The sequence below is a fragment of the Lagopus muta genome, chromosome 6, assembly GCF_023343835.1.
Source record: "Lagopus muta isolate bLagMut1 chromosome 6, bLagMut1 primary, whole genome shotgun sequence".
NCBI lineage: Eukaryota > Metazoa > Chordata > Aves > Galliformes > Phasianidae > Lagopus > Lagopus muta.
In genome coordinates this window covers 29,523,829-29,546,164 of record NC_064438.1, presented here as the reverse complement: position 1 = coordinate 29,546,164, position 22,336 = coordinate 29,523,829, and the positions used below count along the sequence as shown (strand labels likewise).

General features: G+C 39.1%; 1 long non-coding RNA gene across 2 annotated transcripts in view; it reads right to left on the bottom strand.

Moving 5' to 3' along the window:
- The window catches only part of LOC125694393 (uncharacterized), a 196,557-nt gene that overhangs the window by 135,388 nt on the left and 38,833 nt on the right, over positions 1-22,336 (bottom strand). Inside the window, exon 1 of one of the 2 annotated variants that reach the window (XR_007377536.1) lies at positions 15,687-15,755. The exons of the other annotated variant lie outside the window; for it this stretch is intronic. This is a non-coding gene — a long non-coding RNA (uncharacterized LOC125694393). Of the gene's footprint in view, positions 1-15,686; positions 15,756-22,336 lie in introns of those variants that run through there. 2 annotated transcript variants of the gene reach the window in all.

Below are 22,336 nucleotides of genomic sequence, written 5' to 3'. Positions count from 1 at the left end.
CTAGATGCAGTCCCTGACCACTACTGATTTCTCAGGGCTGCTGCAGGGCTATGCACATTCAGTCCAGCTTTTGAATCAAACATCATCTGCAGATAATGCTAAAATTCACACATGCTACTCAGCTTTTCCAGCAGAAGAGGAAGACTTCAGACTTTAGTATTCTGGAGGAATTAAGAGGATAACAAAAGAGCCATTCAGTTTTTCCCTCTATTTAGTACTAGTTATCAGATAAATGAACACAGAACTGTTCTAGCAAAAAATTCAAATGCCGTAACACAAAAAGGCAAGAAGAAAAAGCATTAGACGCCATTCTTTGTTAGCTCTCACAACTCCATTATGTACAACAAACCAGCATTTCTGATCATCATGGCGTGAGCACTCCCATAAATTCCACACTTTGGAATTCTGTAGTATTTCTTAAGCAAAAAATAGCATTAGCTGGCTGAAAGCCAATTCTGCTGCTCCTTTTCATCAGCTTTGCCAAGGACACCGCTAACTTGTAATTGCTCATCGATTTCACACTGCAGTCTTGCTGACAGAGATTAACTCATGAGAGCCACTCTTACAGATTTATAGTTTCTCCAGCAGACACCTTGACTAGGGTGAGGTAAAAAAATAAGCCCACTGCATCCTACACAAAAGTAATTCCTGAAAATTTCTCAAACAGTACCAAAAGGCAGTTAAATCCTTCCTTAAATGCATCCAAATGAGTGACAAATATATTTGATTTTTAGAGGAAAAAACCAATGATATATTAATGTGTCCAGGAAAAATGTGTCTGTTATTGAAGTTTAAGGTCAATGATCTATATTTAGTTTATAGTTCCTTTCCATTCTCCAGTATCCTACTCATGAAAGATGCAGTGACATTCTAAGCAAAGAAAGACTTTCGCTGGTAAGAAAGTATCATTTCACAGTAACATTTCAAAAAGAGTACCTGCCAGTTACGTAACACTAACTCTACCTATACTTCCCTTATTCTTCTGCACAGCACTATTCTACCTCTGCACAAATAAGCAAAAGTACAAGTCAATTTCTATGACACAAAACACTTCTGAGCGAGGAGTTTAAGCCTTCAGTGATAGCATAATGAAGTTTTAGCTCGATCCACACACAGCTTCTGAGCACAGGCTACTTCTCCCATTACATTTTCCTCTAGGTCACAAAGGAAAAAAAATCTATTCAATTTCTGATAAAAATAACTTTTTTTTTTTTTTTTTTTTTTTAGACTTACATTCACATTGGCTCTGTTTCCACTTTTCTCTTTGGAAAAATTCCATAAAAGACCCTAGACTACAGTTCAGCAGTTTGAAAGGTAAGACATGAGTCAAATGAGCATAAACCAACAACTAGAAAAATACCCCAAATTCACTCTAAGCAACTGTTCTTTTATTGAAAACATCAGGGCTCAGCATAAGTAAATAAATTTTAGATATGCTAGGAGACCAAGCTATACATCTGCAATTGATCCTGAGTCCATTCTGATAAAACATAAGTGAAAGCATCAGCAATGAGCTCAGGTGAATTGCACACCACTTCCAGGAACGTGTGGCCTTTCAAATCACTCGAAAAAATTATACTGAATTTGTTACATTTTTTTTCCAAAACCCCAGTACAATTTCTTTTCTTATATCAAGTTTTTGAAAACATTTTCATTGTCAATCCCCCACTGCCCCCAAAATGCTACTTTTAAACATTACCTACTCAAAACCAATGAAGTGCTAACTTCTGAATTACTTATTGTAGGTGAATATAAACTCCGATCAAAATCGGGTATTAAAACTGATTCAAGATGTGTCACCTGCCAGAGCTGAAGTTCCTCTCAAGACACTGAAATGACTGAAACACCAACTGGCCCAATTTTCCTTATCCAAAGCTACTATATGAGATGAAAAAATGTGAGTTACGTAGCACCAGTAGCCCTGCAGACTTGTGTTTGAAAAACTGTAGCCTAGAGAACAAATACATAAGGAAGGTGTTTCATGCCATGTGCCTTCTCAAAAAATTTTCATAAAGCCTTTCATACAGGCTGTAAATGAACATCTCCCTGAGAAGCTGCAAGAATCAAAGTTTTTAGCTTACACATCAGTGCTTGTTCAATCTTCAAGATGGCAGATGTGGGGTGACCTTTAGTCCCACGTAGGTCAGCGTTGAAACATGAAAATGCTTTGTTCTTAAATCCATCATTTTACTTAGTGGTTTCTTTCCCCCCTTGTTTTGTTTTTGCTTCTTGAAAACACTACACAAGACCTAGCTTTGTTTAGAAAAGAGAATAAAAGAGTGCCTTAAGTACCCTAAACAAACCGTACAGGAAAAACTAATGGACAATTAAATAAAAGTGTAACTGTATCTGATGCTGTAAAATGAGTAACAATGTTTTCAGAATCAGATGTTGTAAGTTATTGAAGATAACTGAATGAAGACAGCCACATGAACCATTAATTATATTCAAAAGCAATGGAAAAAAAAATTGTTCGCCAAATAAAAAAGAAAGCGACAAAAATACTTCCAATGTCTAAGAATATTAAGGCTGTTTTAAAGTAAAGGAATAGAGCACAGTTTATAGATGCAACATTAGTATGTAAAACACTGCATGAAGGAGAAGGTGGACAGTAATAACTGTACAGGACATCTGTAAGAAGTACTGAAAAGATGTTTTCAGAAGTTTATACAATTATCAGAAATGCACTATTATAAAACCATCTTACACAGATTTGAAAAAATGTTTAAACCTTCATTATACACACTCTGCTCAGCTGAACAATTAGCTTAGATTGTACAAAAATCCCCATCAGTAAAGTTTTTCAGAAGTTTCCACCAGTAGCAAACAGACAGTAATTGCATATATATATTTTAAAGTAATCTCTTAAAGAAAAAATAAGGACTTCCAGATTTATTCTTTCTAAACAAATTTAAATATTTCTTCAGAAGGCTTAAGTGAGACTGAAAGATTCTGAGATTTATTCACCTAGTTAGTTCTTAATGTCTAATGTCCATTCTATTTTTTAGATTTTTAAAATAGTTTCCATACAAAGTTGCCCAGATTCTCTGCAAAAGTTGACCACTTTCCTGTTGAACACTGCAGTACAGAGCATTCCTGGAAAGGAGGAAACTGGAGTAAACCAAAAAAACATTCAGTTTTCCTTAGATTGAGAGACTCTAGACCGTACTGAAAGGAAAATCTGAGCTGCTCTTGAACTTTCTCAAGCCAATCTGTTCATACTGTCTTCGCACTTAAGTAGCAGCTTATACAGTTTTTGTAGAATATCTTTTTCCTTATTTCAATTCACAACTGATACAGGTGGATAGCCATAAAATTATAACACAAGCTTAATATTAGCTCTCAGTACCTCACAGGAGTCGATATCTTTAATGAATTCTTTTCAGTCTCCTGTTTAATTCTATTAGAGATCTGTAAATACATTTTCACAGCATGTAGCTGCGTGTTCTGAAGTTGTGATGTACTTATTTCATGAAATGCAGATTAAACATGGTCTGATAGCACTAGAAATCAAAAATGGAAAAGTAAATTCCTAATTAAAATTTTGAATTCATAGTATGTATGTACTTGACAAGGAATCACAAAGACTGTGTGAATTACCAGTTTTTATTTCCTTTTCCCATTTCTCATTATCTTTCTCAGAAGTTCACAGTCTTGGTCTTTTCACTGAAATGCTCAATAATAGCTTCTCAGAAGGAAGAGCTGAAGACTCACAGACATTTTCCCAAGTCACGGGAATTCACTGCCACTGTAGTGCCACAGGTCCAGGCTCAACAAGCACATTGCAAGCCTGCTTTTTCAGACTGCAGAGATAAGACTCAGAAATTTAGCTTTGCTTCTTGGATGCTCCTTTTCCTGCTGCAGTATCTGGACCAAATTTCTTGTATTTCTATGTAGGAGAACAGCTCCTCCTGGCACCCCCAAATGTTGGTACTGGACTGCATGTTCAAAGAAAGGATTCCCCACACATTATGCTACTGATGCTATGTGGAGTAAGTGGGTTGCGCTCATGACATGATGGGCTCAGCTAAGAAACTCCAGCTATCCAGGAGTCTTAGAAATGATCACTGGCTGACCCAAAGGCAAAGAATCATACAATACTGCCAAAAAAGGAGGTGATGCATGCTGAAAATGCTTCACTATGTAATCAACTACCAGAGAATTAGAATAAATATGCTTTGTTCATTGACGGGGCCTATCATATTTTAAGCCATTGACAGTGGAAGCCTGTTATCTGGAGTTCTACACAAAAAGTTGCAGAAGTTACTGAAAGAGAAGGTGAATCAAGTCTATTTGCTGAAGTGAAAGCCATCCAACTGGCTTTAGATAACACTGAACAAGAGAAGTGGTCAGCGTCCAACCTCTATGCTGACTCTCAAATGGTGACAAATGTCCTGCAGGGGTGGTTACAACAATGAAAGCAAAACTGGCAGTGCAGAGGTAAACACATGTGGGTTGCTTCACCGTAGGAAGATATTGCTGCCTGAGTAGAGAGTATGGTTGCAAAAGCACACCACGTAGATGCCCAAATACTTAAGATTCTTGTCACTGAAGAAGATCAAAACAACCAGCATTTTCAAAACAACCCAGGTGGATTGGGTTGCTAAGATTTAAGTGGCTTAGGTAGATCTGGACTGACAACATAATGCTGAATTACTTCTAGCTGAGTAGGTTCATGACACCTCAGGCCATCAAGGAAGGGATGCAGCACATAGATAAGCTCTGGATCAAGAGTGAATAAACGTAATCTTGACCACAGATACTATTGCACAGGTTTAGCCATGAACATAGAATATGCTACAATTAAACAAGCTAAGCAGATACTCTTTTATATGAAGAATGCTGGCTGAAACAAATACAGTGAGGTCTGGCTCTACCACAAGCCTGCCATGGCAAACACCGTGTGCTTATTATGGAGCCAGCAACCACCAGATGGCTTGAAACATATCTTGTGCCACATAATGCCACCTGAAACACTATCCTGGCCCCTGAAAAGCAGGTCTTGTGGTGGCACAGCACCCCAGGAAAAAAAAAAAGAAAAAAAAGATAAAAAGATAGAAAGATCTGAGTTATTTCAAATTTAATTCAGAAGATAATTCTCAGTCATATCTCCCACACCAGAAGAAATGAAGCAGTGCAAGGAAAACATTTTCAAAAGCTTAAAGCCAGCACTCACAGTCAAAGGTAAGTTGTATGTTTAGGAACTTCAAATCAAAAGCTTTTCCATCGTACTTCATTGTGCAATGTTTGTTTAAAATACATTAGTTCCATCTGTAACATGTAGATGGTTCAGAAAGGACTATTCATGTTACTATTTAATCATGTTGATAGTTGCTTGGAGTAGCTTACGCTGAGTTCAGAGAAAGTTTTTGCAGTTTTTGTTCGAAGTACAGAACGTACAGGGTAGATCATCAAGTTCTGATGTGTCACCCACCCTCCACACAACCCTTGGCCAAAAATAGGGAATGGCTTGTAAAGACACAGTTTCTGAATGACAACTTCAGTGAAAAATGCATGCACTTACTTTAAGTCACAGAAAAACTATGAAGGAAATATAGCATGAAAGATCAAGTCAGTAAGTTGAAGGATCAGCAAAATGCTCAGTTACTTGCTTCTATGTAGTAATAATAAGACAGCTTATATTCCAGGCCAAGTTTCTCATGAAGCTTGAGCCCAAAAGATTTTATATGAATACAGTATACCTCTTCTACTCCTGTTATTTCCAGTTTCTAGACACACAAAGGCAGTAAGTTTCCTGTCACACTACATTTCAGCCTCCTAACTTTTCTAAGGTAACTTTTGTTAGAAGAGATTCCCAGGCTTGCTCGCTCACTAGACAAAGTTCTTGCAGCATAAAGGACAATTCAAAGGAACAATGCTTCAACAACACAGCGTTACTCAAGGCAGTCACAGGAGTAGCAACAAGACTCCTTAGTGCAAACCTCTGGAGTTCAACTTCTGCACTCACCAGGGCTCTGATAAGCTGACATTATGAATAACATTACATAGCACTGCCTGAATTATGAAAACTGTAAACAGAGCAAGAGATGCTACTGCTCTGGCTATTAATTCATTCTGAGAAGAGACATGCTGAGAGACTGAATGAGTACCACACCACAGATTACGTTTTTTTCCCCTTCCTGGACCAGATATACAGTGAATTTCAGTCATTAGAGTATCACAGTTCTTTCCAGTGTAGAAGTTTTGACTTTGGCAAAATGAAGTATGGTGGAGCACAGGCAGCAAAACAAAGGAGTTGGACCTTGATGTAGACATGACATCAAGAAAGGTGGATAACAACAGTGTGAGGAAACCTGATGTAAAGATATCATTAGTGCTGATAATTTCAGTTCCCGCAAAAGATAACTGCAAGCTTTAGAGGAATCACTATAGAGTGCAGATCAACCATATGAGCCAAGGTGGACTCACTGCCCTCTACATCTAACAAGATCAGAAAGCCAGATCAAACTTCACCATTAGTTCACTACAGGTCATTACATCTATGATTCACACGAAGAAACTCAGGGAAAGTTCAAGTATTTCCTCTACCTACTTATACTCTGAAAGAGTGAAACTTTTTTTCCATGAAAAAAGGCAAAACAGTTCCCATGCCCTTTCTCCCAAACTATCCCTCCCTATTTTGCTTGTCAACATGCTACTGAGCACATGATTGGGACTCAGACTGTAAAAATGTACTGCAGCAAGGGAAATTCCCCATCACCAATGACAGAAGTTGCTTTGAGATACTAAAGTAGGAAAAGTGAAAGAAATCAAGCAAGTAGAACAGGAGACTCCCCCATTAGCTTCCCTTCACAGGGGAACCTCTCTTCCCATATATTAATATTAAAAATATTTACTTAAAGCAAAAAATAATCAAAAAGTGGTAGCACAAGGTGAGAATGGGCTCAAAGTTTCAACTTTAGATGGGGAATTCAAACCTCTCATATCAAGACAGAAGAGGAAGAAGGACAAATTATCATCCAGCCCACTCATTCAACTCCCATGCTAGGCAGTAACTTCAGCATTCACATTTGCTAATATCCTTCCTCATGCACAGCTAATTGGTTTGGCCCTCTGTAGAGTCTGATACAGAAGACAAGAAGCTGACTTGTGATCAAGGTCCAGCCTTACCACCAAAGAAAAAAAACAGGTTGCTGGTTAAGATCCATGCCTCTAAACATAAGAGACATGGACATATTACCTTCCTTTTGCAGAGAGGTATGCAAATAAGAAACCTTAAGTTTAAAAATAATAATCTGATAGGAAGATTAATTGTCCAGCTCCTTGAAAGAAAGCTAAAAAAAGTGTTGGTTTGTTTTTTTTTTAATTTCAGATTTATTGTCTGGGCTTTTTTCCCCTTGAAATTCCTCTAAATACAGTCTTGAAATTCCTCTAAATACAGTCAGCAGCCAGATGATATGAAACAGATTAAGTAGCTTGATGCAGTATAGCTGTCAGCTGTAAAACTGTAGAAGGAACAGACATGGGAGCAGGCCTATCAACTCTATTACCCTAATCATTTTGGTACAGTGCTGTCTGTAAGGGGCTGGAATACAAAGGAAAACTTAACAGCCTAAACGAAGGAAAAACACCAGCTAATGCCTCAGGCTGTACTCATTTACATTTCTAAAAACTTCAGCCAATGATCTTCAGAGTTCTGAAGCTGCTGTAGGGTCTGCCAAAATTACATCTACTCTACAAAAGCTGAAGAGCATTTGATCCTGCTAACATTGTCATACTTGGGCTGTTCAGACTTACAGGTGAGTACAGCAGGGCTTTTAATGCATGACCTGGAATGAATTGTTATAACATCTGTGCCACGTACTTGTAAAATAGGAGCAATAGCATCAATCCACCTGATATAATGGATCTCAGATCTGAAACACTGCATCAGAAAACTACTAAGGTGCACCAGAGCAGGCTGCTGCTGTTACTCAGAAATGCCAAGTTTCCTCACATTGATCATGCTGAGGAGCATTTTTTGCAGCACTCAACCACTCCAGAAACTCCACATGAAGTACAATGCAAGCACGGATCAGAAGAAGAGATGGATCATTACACTGAAGACTGCCCTGAAAACTGATTAGATAGAATATAAGCCTAAAAGGAAACACTTTCACGTATGTCTTTTGTATAAAGACTCAATTTATGTCTTTGCTTTGCCTGTTAGTGAGTTATGGTAGAGACAGAGATAGCTTGGAGAAGGTTGTTCCATGGTGTAAACTGAGCTAGCATCACGAAAGACAACGCAATTATGACAACTTGTGTCCTGTCCATCTTCAGTCAAGAGCACAATTCCTCAACTATTTAACTTGAATAATGTTTTACGTCTGCAATTTTCATTTCACAGCACTGATACTCTGTTCGCCTACAAGAGCCTATGTACTTTCTGCATAGATCTACTCAAAGTTTATATTCACTTAGATTACCCATTTTTGCAAAATACTTTCCTTTCATTGTTGTTGCAGAGTACAATGACTAAATTTGATTTCATATTCACCCAGAAAGGGAACAACCTGGGGACAATATAAGAACAGAGACTTAAAACATGACCTACTTGCTGCTTGTTACCTGAGAAACTAAGAATTTATAAAGCAGTGACAGAGATTACACTTACATTTAATTCCCTTACACTAAAGATGACAGAGCAAAGGAACATTAGCATAAGACAGTGAATATCTACACTGTCATTAAATCATTAAAGTACAATTTTGCATCTGTACTTAGTGTATGGTGGTTGTTTTTTTTTTACTCAACTGTCATCAATGGAAACAAACATTAAATCAGACTATTGCTAGCAAATTATTGGAGTTTGAGTGAAATTAGAGATTTGTGATTTCCTCCAAAGTGAAAGCAGTGCAACATAAGATACCCAAAGATAGTTGGAAAGTTCTTCTCTCCTCTTGCTTTATGCTTTTCATACTCCTATTCCAGAAAACTCATAAGCTTATACAAAACTAAACAGTAACAGCTTCCTACCCAGGGTGATATTTTTATCAATTGAAAAAGGCCACTTAGATAGTAGGCAACACATAACCTGCAAATAAAAATGGTGTAAGTATCAATTCTAGCAAAATGAAGACTTGCATAATTAGCAGTACTTAAATAAAGACAACTCGGGCCTCTTGCCACCAAAGCACTCTCGCCACTGTTACTCTTGAGAAGGCAGGACCATTTCACAACAACAGCATCCACCTTTACCCAAATCTCTGAAGACACAAAAACTAAATTCACAGAAAAAGAAAGGATAAAACTAAGACCTAATTTCCAGAATTCTCTTGAACAGTATAACTAGTGAACTCTTAGGGGGAAATTTATCTGTTTCATTAGGTTATTTGTAAAGGGACATGAAATATCTGAAATACGTCTTGCACATACTAGGAGCTGTTTGATTCACTTATGCTGCCTTGTCATTCTTCACAGGCTCGTCTGGCCTCCTAACTGCCTCTATTGGTCAGAGGAAGCCCAGCACCACGCCATCTGCATGCCAGACTTCTCCAGCAATGCCAAACCACACCAGGAAGGACAGACATTCCCCAGAGAGTGTGCTAAGGCACTGCTCCTCTAATGACTTCTAATGAGTTGCTTCTGGAATTTTAAACAAGCGAGTGAAATCAATGTTGCTCACACAACTGAATTAAAGAACATTTCAATTCTGGGAAATGGCTATTTTACTTCTTAGTTAGGCAAGAAAAAAGGATGAGCTGGATATTTTGGAGAGAGTCTGGATAGTCAATCCCAGCCTCAGATTACTACAGATCACAGAAGATTTGGTGCTTTTATTAGCTCATCTCCCACTCCAGCCACTGCTTAAAAAGGTTAATTCCCTAACTAATCATAAAATCATAGAATCCTGAGAGTTGAAAGGGACTTCTAAAGGTCATCTGTAGTTCAACTCCCCTGCAATGAACAGGGACATTCACAGCTAGATCAGAGCCTGGTCCAGGCTGGCCTTGAAAGCCTCCAGGAACAGAGCACCCACAGCATCTCTGAGCAACCTGTACCAGTGCCTCACCACCCTCACCATAAAAGACTTTTTTCTTATATCCAACTTAAATCTACTCTCTTTAAGTTTGAAGCCATCTCCCCTCATCCTATCACAACAGAACCTGGTAAAGAGGTGTCCCCTTCTTCTGTAGCTCCCTCTTAGATACTGAAAGGCCATAATCAGGTCATCTCAGAGCCTTCTTCAGGCTGAACAGCCAAATCTCTCAGCCTGAACCTGCAGAAGTGTTCCATCCCTTGAATCATTTTTGTGACTGTCTCCAAGAGGTCCATGTCACTTCTTCACTGAGGATTCCTCATCTGGACACAGTACTTCATGTAAGGCCTCACCAGAGTAGAAAGGCAGGATCACTTCCTTCAACCTGCTGGCCACACTTCTTTTGATGCCCAATAATATGGTTGACTTTTTGGGCTGCGAGGACACATTGCTGACCCATGCCCAGTTTCCCATCCACCAGTACCCCCAGGTCTTTTAAAGCAGAGCTGAGATCAATCCTTTCATCACCCAGCTTATATTGGTAGTGGAGGTTGCAGCAAAACCTCACACTTGGATTTGTTGAACCTCAAATTTCTTCTGGGCTCACTGCTCAAATCTGTTTAGGTCTCTCTGAATGGCATCTCATCTCTCAGGCATGTTGACTGTACCCCATAACTTGGTGTCACCTGCAAACTTGCTGAGGGTGCGCTCAACCCCACTGTCAATATTATTGATGAAGATACTAAAGAGTATCAGTCACAGCACTGACTGCTGGGGGACACCATTTGTCACTATTTCCATGCAGACACTGAGCGATTGACCACCATTCTGGATTCAATCCTGAGCCAATTCTTCATCCATCAAACAGTCCACCCATGAAATCCATATCTTTCCAACTTGGAGAGAACAATGATATGGGGTACCTTGTCAAAGGCCTCACTGAAGTTGGAATCAAAGACACCATTGGCTCTTCCCATGTCCTTTGATGCTGTTACACCATCACAGAAGGCCATTGGGTTGATCAAGATAGAAGGCTGCTAGGCTGACCAAGATTTATTAAAAAAAAAAAAAAAAAGATATTTCCAGTACACTAAGTTTCCTGTAGATTATTACACGAATCTCAAGAATCTGTACCTTCAGAATTTTTCAGTAAATCTTACTGGCAGAAAATTAGTCATTGAAATAAATATCTAAACACATTACAAGCAAATACAGCCAAAGGCAAGAGTCACCTCAGACATCATTTCAGACAGTCATAAAAACATTGGTCGAATGATGTTGGAACTGTTAGCAGCAAGAGAAATTACCAACAACCAAGCTTTGTGCTGTAAACCAGCAATTGAAGCAGTTCAGAGAATTGGACCAAACACAGCAACTGTTGCAGCATAAGCCCCTTTATTTGAATAAGCATATTACCACACAAGCAAGTAACCATGCCTTCAAGAAGTCTTACAAAGGATTTTTTCATTTGGGAATATGACAGTCTTGAAGTATTGCGTATGCTGCTAGCATGATAGGTCCCTCTGCATCCTTCAATAGTTAAGAATTAGAACTAAGCAAGGAGGCAACAGAAGGAATAGCTTCAAAAACATTAGTATGAAATAACTCTTTTGATGAAGGAAGCAAAGCCCTCAAGAACGTGTTATTTACACCCAAATTTTTATGATGTGCTCATTCACAGGTGAGGTCCAGGTCCTAAAGGCAATGATTAAGAACTTTCCACAGCTAAACCACTCAGTCACAAGGAGTTTATCAGTGATGATTTATGCATAAGGAATCTCAAGTACACATCTATATATAACATGGATAAATCATGGTATGATGCAATCAACATAGATGAGTCAACATACCAGCTCAAACCATGTACTGGGAAAGTTTTTCTTGTTATTAATGACTAATAGTAGTCAAAAATGTTGTGACAATCCACTGCCTTTTTTTTTTTTTTTTTTTTAAACAAAAAGGTTTCCTGAGTTCATGCTCTGTGCACATTATTTTAGCCTCAGGTTTCTCAAGGTTCCTTCATTCACTGTTCTCATTTAAAACCATAGTTGTAATAATCCGCACCCAGGAATTCTCTACATTATGTTATCACATCTATCACTTTAAAAAGAATATCCTACTAAAGAAACCTGATTCATCATAGCACAATTAAGCAACAGTTTAATAAACTGCCGTGATCCTACTCATGGAACAGCTCCACATGAGCAAAACTGCACGCAAGTCTAGTGAACAAATTCCTTGATTTTGCTCATCATGATAATTTCCTGAAATTTGGAAATTCTAAGAATTTGATTCTGGAGAACAAAGGGAAGGAATACTCTAAGGTTCTAATTTTCAGTAGAAAGGTAGCCCTCCATCTTCCCTGTTTGAGCAACACATTTTGCTGAAAATTAAGGCTGATATGGGAACCAACTTCAAACTGTAGAGTAAAACAATTTTACTTATACATCAGCTCAAGATGCTGCATGATTTTAACACGTGTACACTTAAGTTATTTGAAGCATTGTTCAACAATATCAACTGAACTATAGTGTAGGGTGGTTGACTGCTTTTTCGAGAGAACAGTTGTATTGTGAAACTTCCATCAAACGACTAAATGATTACACTATTTTGGCTCATTATCAGAATGGCAAGTAAGCCTGTATCTGACTTTCATTTGAATCAGAGGTGCTTTGCTGAATCGACCTTAATACAGAACGGCACACTGTATTCCGCTACTTCACACATGAACAGATGAGCATTTGCAGACCAAGCTTCAGCATCATGGCAGCACATACAAGATGGTGGGACAGAAAACAAGCACACAATGCAGCCTCAACACTGCAAAATGTAGATGTTTCCTTGCAGAAATAGATAATTCTCTTCCACCAACTCCACTATGGAAACAGTAACCTCCAGCAGGAAATGGAAGCACTAGGGCAACAATTTCCCCAACCACCAAACAAAATTTTCAGCAGCTCATCTGTCAACACACTTATCCCTGTGACACTTGGGAACACAAATGTGACAGTAAAGTATTTCTGCTGGTAGTCCATTCACTTGCCTTCATTAAAACAACACTTATATCCAGAAGTGTCCACAGTGAATAATTTCTTCTGTATTAAATTAAGTAATTCTTAATTGAATGTTAATGAAAGGTTCTAGACCACCAACACTGCAGACAGAAGACCTTTCTAGTAATAAGAGAGAGCAGTCACACAGGTTTGTTCCATGACATTTCATTGCTTTTTATACAGTACCTACTTCTAACTGAGAATAGAGATAGAGCTGAACACAGATCAACTTATTACCACTGCCCTGGATGGATGGCAACAGTGAGGGGGAAGAAAAAAAAAAATCTTTAAAACAAATCAGACTGCATTAAGACAAAATTTAACTAGTAATTTGGAAAACAACTCTTTACTGAAGGGAAAGTAAACACAGCTGCTACTTCTGAATGATAAGTAATTAAGCCAAGACCAGTCCAGTTTCCCTTTGTTCCTTTAAGTTCCTCAGTCACCAACCACTTCTGATCCAGTACAACAGCTGTAATACTGTATAGAAGTGCACTAATGCTCTAGGGAGATGCCCTGTTTGGGCGAAAACATATTTCTACAAAGCTAGCTTAAATAATCCTTTAGATTTTCCTTCTGTTATCTCAGTACTGATGATTTACAGATTTCACAGGAAGCTTCCTATCAGCCAAGGCATGACTGCACAAGTAAAGAATCTCCATATTTCAGGGAAATGTGTAGGCCAATTCTTTGCTGGACAACATACAGATGTAATCTGGGAATGCTCAAAGATTCAACATGAAGTTACGTTTCCTTTTTGTGCTGTTTTTGTACAGATACTCCACTTTCACCGGAACCATGGCCTTATATGTAGAAACTTCCTATGACGTGCAACACATTACCATACGTGCTTTCCCTTTAAGTCATCAATTTTTCCAGACTGCTCCCACTCTGAACAAAGGAACGTCACTATGCAAATTACATTGATCTGTTCCAGACCTTGAGATTGCACCAGAAGTCACACCTACAAAGGCTAATGCTTCAGAGCATACAGCAGTGCAAATACTGCCATGGATTTAGGCCAGGAGAAAGGATTTAGAAAAAAAGCTGATGTCTTAACGATACTTTTAATATACTGTCACAGAGTATATGTGTCCCTGGAGACTGTCTTGACTACGCTACAGTGGAAATAATGAAGCAAGGAAGCTTGGGATAAATGACAATCAAGTTAATCTAGAAGGGAGCAAATGAAACAATAACAATTACAGTGTGTAACAAGGAAAGCCTATAACACAGCTTATAACTTTCACTCTTTGCTCATTATTGCATTAAATCTTCAGGAAGGGTTGTAAGGTGGATCCAGGGAACTACAAGCCTGCCAGCCTGACCTCAGTGCCCAGGAAGGTTATGGAGCAAATCACCTTGATTGCATGTGCAAGACAACCAGGGGATCAAGAGCAGACAGTGTCAGTTCACAAAACACAGTTCCTGTCCAACCAAACTTGCCTCCTATGACTGGGTGTGATGAGGAAAGGCTGTTGACATAGTCTACCTAGACTTAGGAAAAGCCTTTGACACTGCCTCCTACCATATTCTCTGGGGAAGCTGGTAGTCCATGTGTAGACTTCCTTGCCAGGTAAAGAACTGTAAGGAGGCCCAGGCCTAGAGAGTGGTGGTGAAAGAATTAAATCCAGCTGGTAACCAGACACAAGTGGTAATCCCCAGGGATTTGTACTGGGGCCTGCCCTATTTAATTTCTTTATTGATGATCTGGACAGGGAGATTGAGTGCACCCTCAGTAAATCCACAGATGACACCAAGTTGGGAAGGGTCAATCTGCCCAAACATAGGAAGGCCCTACAGAGGGATCAGCTAAGGGAACTAAGATTGTTTAGTATGGAGAAGGCTCAGGGGAGACCTTACTGCCCTCTACAACTGCCTGAAAGGAACTTGTTGCCAGGTGGGGGGTCAGCCTCTACTCCCAGGTAACTAGGATAAGAGGGAATGGCCTCAAGTTGCACCAGGGGAGGTTTAGGTTAAACATTAGGAAAAAAATTCTCCAAAAGAGCATCCAGGCACTGGAATGGGCTGCCCAGGGAGGTGGTTGAGTTGCCATCTGTGAAGGTGTTTCAAGAAATGCGTGGATGTTGTCCTAAGGAACATTGTTTAGTGGTAGTGGATATTGGTAGTAGGTGGACCGGATGACCTCAGAGGTCTTTTCCAACCTTAATGATTCTGTGATTCTATGATAAATACATCATAATATTCTGCTCTGATATATATTTATATGGACATTCTAAATAATGCCCTCCTATATGACACTATTTTAAGGCAGTGGAGACAGTCACCTCACAGACTAGTCAACTACTACGCTGCTGTTACCTATTTCAAAAAACAAAGTAACCCCCATTACACTTCATCACAGTACACCACCACCATTTTTTAAACACAGCAGGGCAGAAAGGAACCAAGTCGTTACAGACTTCAAACCTCTACTACCTCAGTGAAGTTTCTCCTAGAATAATCAAAATACTGGGACTCTGAACACACGAAAGATGCATACAAGTCAAAAAACAAGATATGACAAATTCCAGTAGCGAACTAGGCAACTGCAAGGACAAGTGGCAGCAGATGCAGCTGCTTTAAACCAGTTTCAGATCACCCAAGAAAGGCAGAGGTCACAATCCAGTAAAAAAGAAGGAATTACTTACTCCTTTCTGAGTATCAAGGTTCACCAAACACTCCAAAGGAGGCAATTTCCTAGCAGAGATGGTTCTCTTGTGGCTGCTAGCCCTTAAATGAGCTTTAGGATCCAGGGTCCTCCCCTTCTGATCACACAAGTGAATTGCTTGCACCTGTGCTCTCAGGGCCAGCTACACCCCTTCACCAGGTGCTTAATCACTGGTTCAGCTGTGACCTAACAGTTCCCATACAACAACAGAACACAAAAGAAAGTCACTGGTTTCTCAGAACATAAGCCTCTCAAATCAGAAGCCAGGATTTAAAAATCCTCCTCCTCTCTTTGTTATCCAGGCAGAATTCTCACTTATTTTCCTGTCTCCTAGCTAGCTGTTTTCCTTTCCAGAGTACCATATCTAACTGTCACAGGCTTCATTTAAATCACAGCATAGGGTACTGACAATTCTCAAATTAATAGATCAAGTAATTAGCCTTCCACAATTCAGCTCTTTGGCTTATGTATTAAAGCCTGTCTTCAGTAATCCCATTTTTTCTCTCTTATGCCTTCCACTGGTTACTTAATCCCACATAAGCACACAAAATCAAAAGGTAGGTGGAATTTTCTAGCATTTATGTCATTCTAAGGGTGAACTACTGCAGTTTCTCAAGCACAAGTAAATTGCGCTTGTGTAAACAAGAAGTAAATTGTGAAAACAATGCCCAGAGATTACTTCTGCAAAGCCACTGCAGCTTCATCTAGCAGATTAGAGGACACACCCTCCAGTTATAGACAGATACAGGAAGGGAGAAAGCTCAGCTTTGCCATTTTTCCTAAAAATGATGAAGGAGCAATCAATGCAACAAACCAACAACCCTCTATGTAAGATCCTTACATTTTAGATGTAATGAAGGAAAAGTAAAGCAACTCAAATATAAATACATGTTATTTTACTGCAAATGTAACTATTACTTAAGTAAGAATTATCAAATAATAAACTGTTATAACTTCTCACTGTTGCAGTTCTCAGTGACTGCGCTGCTTGTTGAATTTCCAAAGTGGAAGAATCTCAGGGTGAAGTCTAGTTCAGTTTATCCTGTAGCTTCAAAGAGAGGCAAAACAGCTGTTGCAGATTTAAGTTAATACTGCCACCATCACTACAGAATTCTGGCCTTATTACATATAATGATAGTATTAGGTTTATTTATTTTTAAACACAAGGGCAGAAGATAAGGCAAAGCAATCAATAAGGTACAAATTTTGTTTACTGAAGCTTCCAGAACTAAATCACATAAAATTTGATTCAAAGTTAAATAAATCTTATACCTGAACACCAGAAGAAAACAAAACACTGACCACAAATGAACTCAAAACAAGAGATCACAAGTAAGCCATGGAGTAGAAAAGTGGGTAAAAAGGTAAAATTAATACTTGATTACATTTTTTTCTGCTAATTTCTAAGCCAGTGTCAACATTATGATTTCTCATTTTCATCACCTCCTGCATCTTCAAGATAAAGTATATTCTCTCTCAGTCCTCTGCCTAATGAGCAAAGCATTCCACTAGCAATGTGTCCAATACCTGAATTCTCAGTTGCACCTCCAAATCTGAGTAATAAGAAACTGAAGCCAGGATTTACTTTCTCTTCACCTCCAGAGTTTATCTCTGGACAATCTGCTACATGCTGTTTGACAATTTTTAAGCAGGTCACAAGAAATCAGGTTCATGGGAAACCCAATGATAATGATAAGTCAATCATTCAGAATGTTTTTTACTTTCATTTTTGCTGGTTTGTAGGTTAGGTTTGTTTTTGTTTTGTTTTGTTTCCAAAACAATCTAAAAATTGAAGTTTCTTCATTTTTTGCTAACCATCAAGATTTTTTTTTTTTAATAATGAAAGGATAGCAAATTATAAGAAGACTTCATATTTTAAACAAAAAGGAGAACAAGCTCATTTTGGATTAAAACCATTTTATTTCTAAAGTCTTTATTATAAAATTGCATCTCACCCACTGCCTATCAGCAGGTTCTACTCTGGAGATCTATGAAATCCTATATTTCAGTATTAAGATGACCTAAACAATGTATGGCCAATTAGTACTACAGATAACTTGCTTCCTGCCTCTGCAAGTACTGGATTTTTGCAGTCTTTCCTGCACACATGGAACTCACTAGTTTTATCACATTTGTTTTTACAACTCAGAAAGCACTTATTTTGTCCTTGTAAGTCCCTGCTGCTTTGTCTTGCTCCTTTCTGCATCTACAGTAAGAGATGCAATCTTAACTCTGGTAAGAGAAACTTTTGTTAAAAAGACATGAGAGAAGTTTCTCACGTTTTTAATCAAGAAAGAAAAAAAAGCTAAGTTTGAGAAAAAGATCAGTATAGGACTGCTTCAGGGTCTATGGAATATGACAGGATATCTAGCATATATATAACAATACATGTTGGATGTTTAACCTATTAGTCCTTCAAGTGCTCTTTTTAGTTATATAACATTCCTAACATATTTAAATACCAGTAAAACATGCAATGACTTTTCTTCTGCATCATAGAAATATGTGCAGAGCTGCTTTTCAGGGTGCTGTTCAGTACATTCTACTCTATTTAGTGAATCACATTTTCAAGGATTTACATGAAATGAGAACCTTCCATAAACCTTCAAGTGTCTATTTCCTGCACTGAGCATGCAGATACCTGAATCGTGAGAGTTCTGGAGGATGTAAATTGACAGAGTTCAAACCTTCAGAAATCAATTTGGACAGAACATGAATACTTTCGGAGCAGCACTCAAGATTCCAGCCTATTACTGAACATAAACACAGTATCCAACTACAAACCTTGTCAGGATTATGCAATAGTGTGAAGAAACCTCTCTCACATGCATTTAAATTCATTTTCTCTGGTTACCTAAATACATCAGATCTTCCTTTCACATATTAAAGAGGAGTAATATGCAGTCTACAAAAATTAAGAGCTGTCATACCAGTGTCTTCACAAGTATTCTGGCAACACATTATCCAACACTTAACCCTGCTTGCGTTGCAAATACAAACTTTTTTTCATTTACAACTGCTGCTATAAATTCAAGTAATCAACTCAATTTCTGCATGAATCTGCAGGAAGTTCCTATTACACTCTCCATCCTTATGGAATAGTTATAACTTTTTGTACAAGACAAACATATCAGTGACTAAGCAATATAGAATATATAAGTAGCTTCCCACTTCTCATAAAACTTTCAGAGAGTTGAAGTGGGTGTTGCAGGCAAGTAATGACTTCTGTTAGTGAATAGGAACAGAAGACCTGGATTTACTAATGGTGAATAATACTTGACCAATCTGATTGACTTCTGTGACTGGATTTGTGAATCACAGAATTATGGAGCTGTAGGGCTGGAGGAGACCTCTAGAGACCATTGAGTCCAACCCCAAAGAAGGGTAAGGGATATCAGTAATCTCAAAGCTTTTGGCACTCTCTCCCAGCATAGCTGTATTCAAGAAGAGACATTCCTGTCTGAATAGGTAGGCAGCTACATACAGGTGAACTGCAGGGGTCTATCTTGGGATATCTGTTCAACACCTTCATCAACAACCTGCAGGTCACAGTGCAAGTTTGCAAATAGCACCTAACTTGGAGGATCACCAATACTCAAGGGAATTGCTGTCATCCAGCAGCCTGAAGGAAACACCTAGCAGAAACATAATGTAAAGGCAAATGCAAGAACCCACACTTGGGAAGGAAGTGACCTTGGCACTGATGCAGACTGAACTGACTGAGAGTCAGCACTGCTGAAAAGGACTTGAGTGGACAGGGAGATCAAGCAGCATGTAAGCCAGCAGTACACCCTGCTAGCAGAGAAAATTCAACAACATCCTGGGCTGCATTCAGCATAGCCAGGAGGGTGAGGGATATGACCAAATCCTCTACTCAGAGCACTTTACAGACCATATATAGATCCTGCATCTGGGTCCATAGACTATCATACTGTCTCAAGCCATGCAGTATTTCAAGATGAGGATAGATAAAGCCCTGAATTACCTGACCTCAAACAGACCTTGCTTTATGCAGCAGGTTAGCTAAAGACCTTCCAGCATCTCTTTCAACTTGAGCTATTCTGTCAGTCTTGCTTCATAGAATCACAGAACAGCCTGGGTTGAGAAGAACCTCAAGGACTATCTAGTTTCAAACACCCTGCCAAGAGTAGGGTCGCCAACTTCTTTCAGTCCTTCTTTTCCCCCCCCAGTTAGTTGACAAACAAAGAGGCTCATTTCTAAACAGGCATCACTGCCTTAAAAAAAAAAAAAAGGAACCAAAGTCCAGAGATTTGCAGGTGAGGAAAACTTATTTCAGCTTCTTCACCAGTTACCGTTAGGTGTATTTTATTGCTCCTTCTGACTAGTGAACTCAACCATCTCTGCACAAGCTCTGGTTACTAGATCTCACTTTCTTACTACGACTCCCCATTCTCACATGGTTTTTGTTTATGAAACCATTTAAAATTGGTTTTTTTGCTCTTCTTTTGCCGTAAGTCAACAATTGGTGTTTTCTTTCTCCAAGTCTAATTTCCTCTCTTATTTGGTGTTATTTACAAACTTGTGTCAATTTGGAGAAACTAGTAGTGAACAGCTGCACCACTTAAAATTCCTTACAAACTGAAGCATTTAGGGGAACGGGCTCGAAGATCTGCTAAAACAACAATTAAATTGCATTTGTGCAAGGAGGTGGAAAAAGAAGCTAGAAATACTATTAGCTACCTGTACATAAATGTTAAAAGGCAAAATGAGAACTAGGCCCTCTCTCCAGGACCAGCAATACATCTCTGCTGTACAGAAGCCATTCTGCTCTTCACTACACAACTGAGGCAGACAAAATACCTACAACAGCAAATTATACAGGAGAGTTATAGAAACACAGCTCAACTTAGTGACACTTGCCAAGCACATGGGAGTGCTGAGCTCTCACAAAATGAAACTGAGAAAAGCCTTGCAATAAATATTCCAAAACAAAAAGACATCAACAATTAAGAGCAAGATTCACATTGGTCCTACAAAGAGTCACAAATATTCTTCATACTTTAAGGACCAGCTCCCATCACACTGCTAACCATTGGGAATTCATACTAAACAGGCACAGGCCTAGCCTCCAAACATCATACCCTAGAGCTTATTAGCACTCTCACCCTTCTCTTCCAAAGCAGCTTTCTTTCCCCACTTTTACGCGCAAGGCCACCACAAGGGATGAGTAGCACTGCTCCAACCACCTCATGGCTTTGTGCAAGCATTGCAACAGCTTTCCCATTCACCTCACAGCCTCACAAGATAGTCTCTTGGAGACATCTAGCTGGGGCCTATTCTCCCTAACAAATGCCCTGGCAGCAAAGCAGAGCTATTCACCTAGTGCATAACACAGCCTGAAAAGCTGCTGTGGAAACTTCTGGATTCAGCCAAGCCCTATTGAGCCTCTGCAAAATGTTGCAGCCAGGAACACCACCATGTGCATTTAGCTCATGCTGGTATCAACCCTCCTCCCCACTCAGCAGTCAGCAACACTGAAGCAAGGAACCATGGCTGCTTTTCAGGCAGTGCAAGATTTGTGCCACTTATTTTCACACCATGCAGATGAGCTAAAGAAGTCACCCTGTGACATGGACAAGCAGGCTTCAGGGAAGCCTCAAGCCTGCTGTCTACATCCAGATCTAGAAAACTTAGCCCCTAAAATTAGAAAGCAATGAAAACAATGTAGGCCCAAACTCAACCAAACATAGATACATGAATGAGTAATCACACCAGAGATCAATACTATGAAGACAAGGAACTCCATCCCAGCTAACCCTCCTTCCTTCCCCAAAAACATGTCTCCCCTGAGATCACCCTGAGAAAAGTCTCCTAGACAAGCCCATCCTGACAGGCAGAAAGGCAAAAAGGCACCCATCTTTTTTTTCAAGCATAATCACCTCTACCCCCAGACCTCCCACCTGCACTCCAGTAATGAAGACTACCAGCTGCAGCTTGATGCTCAAGCCTGCCCTTTGCCAGGCTCCACATGCACACCTGTGCAGTAGCCAGGCAGAACTCATACGAAATTAACAGCAGTTAAATTCTATAATTTTAAGTGTCCTTGGTATAAAAAAGTAGCCTTAAATACCACCAAATTTTCTCCTTGCTGTGATTTATCCTTACTTATCATTTCATATAATAAAATGAATACAGAAGCAACATTTGTGCCAGCCACTCATGAATATATGTAAAACAGAAATAAGAATAAACTGTTCTCAAAATCAAGGCTAGCAATTGCCATCTGTTCTGCATTCAATGTCTTATTAAACAAATGGGAAGAATCCATTTTCACCAGTCCAGAGTTGTAAAGAGGCCCTGGCAGAGATCTTTCTCTTGTAATACTAGATTTTTTTACCACTCATCAGGGTGGGGCTTTGCCACCTGGATTTATACTGTTTGTTGGCCTACTGTTACTATGTGTGCTACAGTGAAATATGCTTTTCTTACCAGATTACATGCAATTTTGCAACAGCATACCACAAGCTTAAGTAAGGGCACATAGAAGTAAACACCTCCTACAGATATGACCTCTCTTCTGAGTTCTTCCCATGCATATATTTTAGTATGGTTCCCCATAAACAGTGATAATATTTTAGTTTACTCCTAGAGAATTCTGAAATTCTCTTC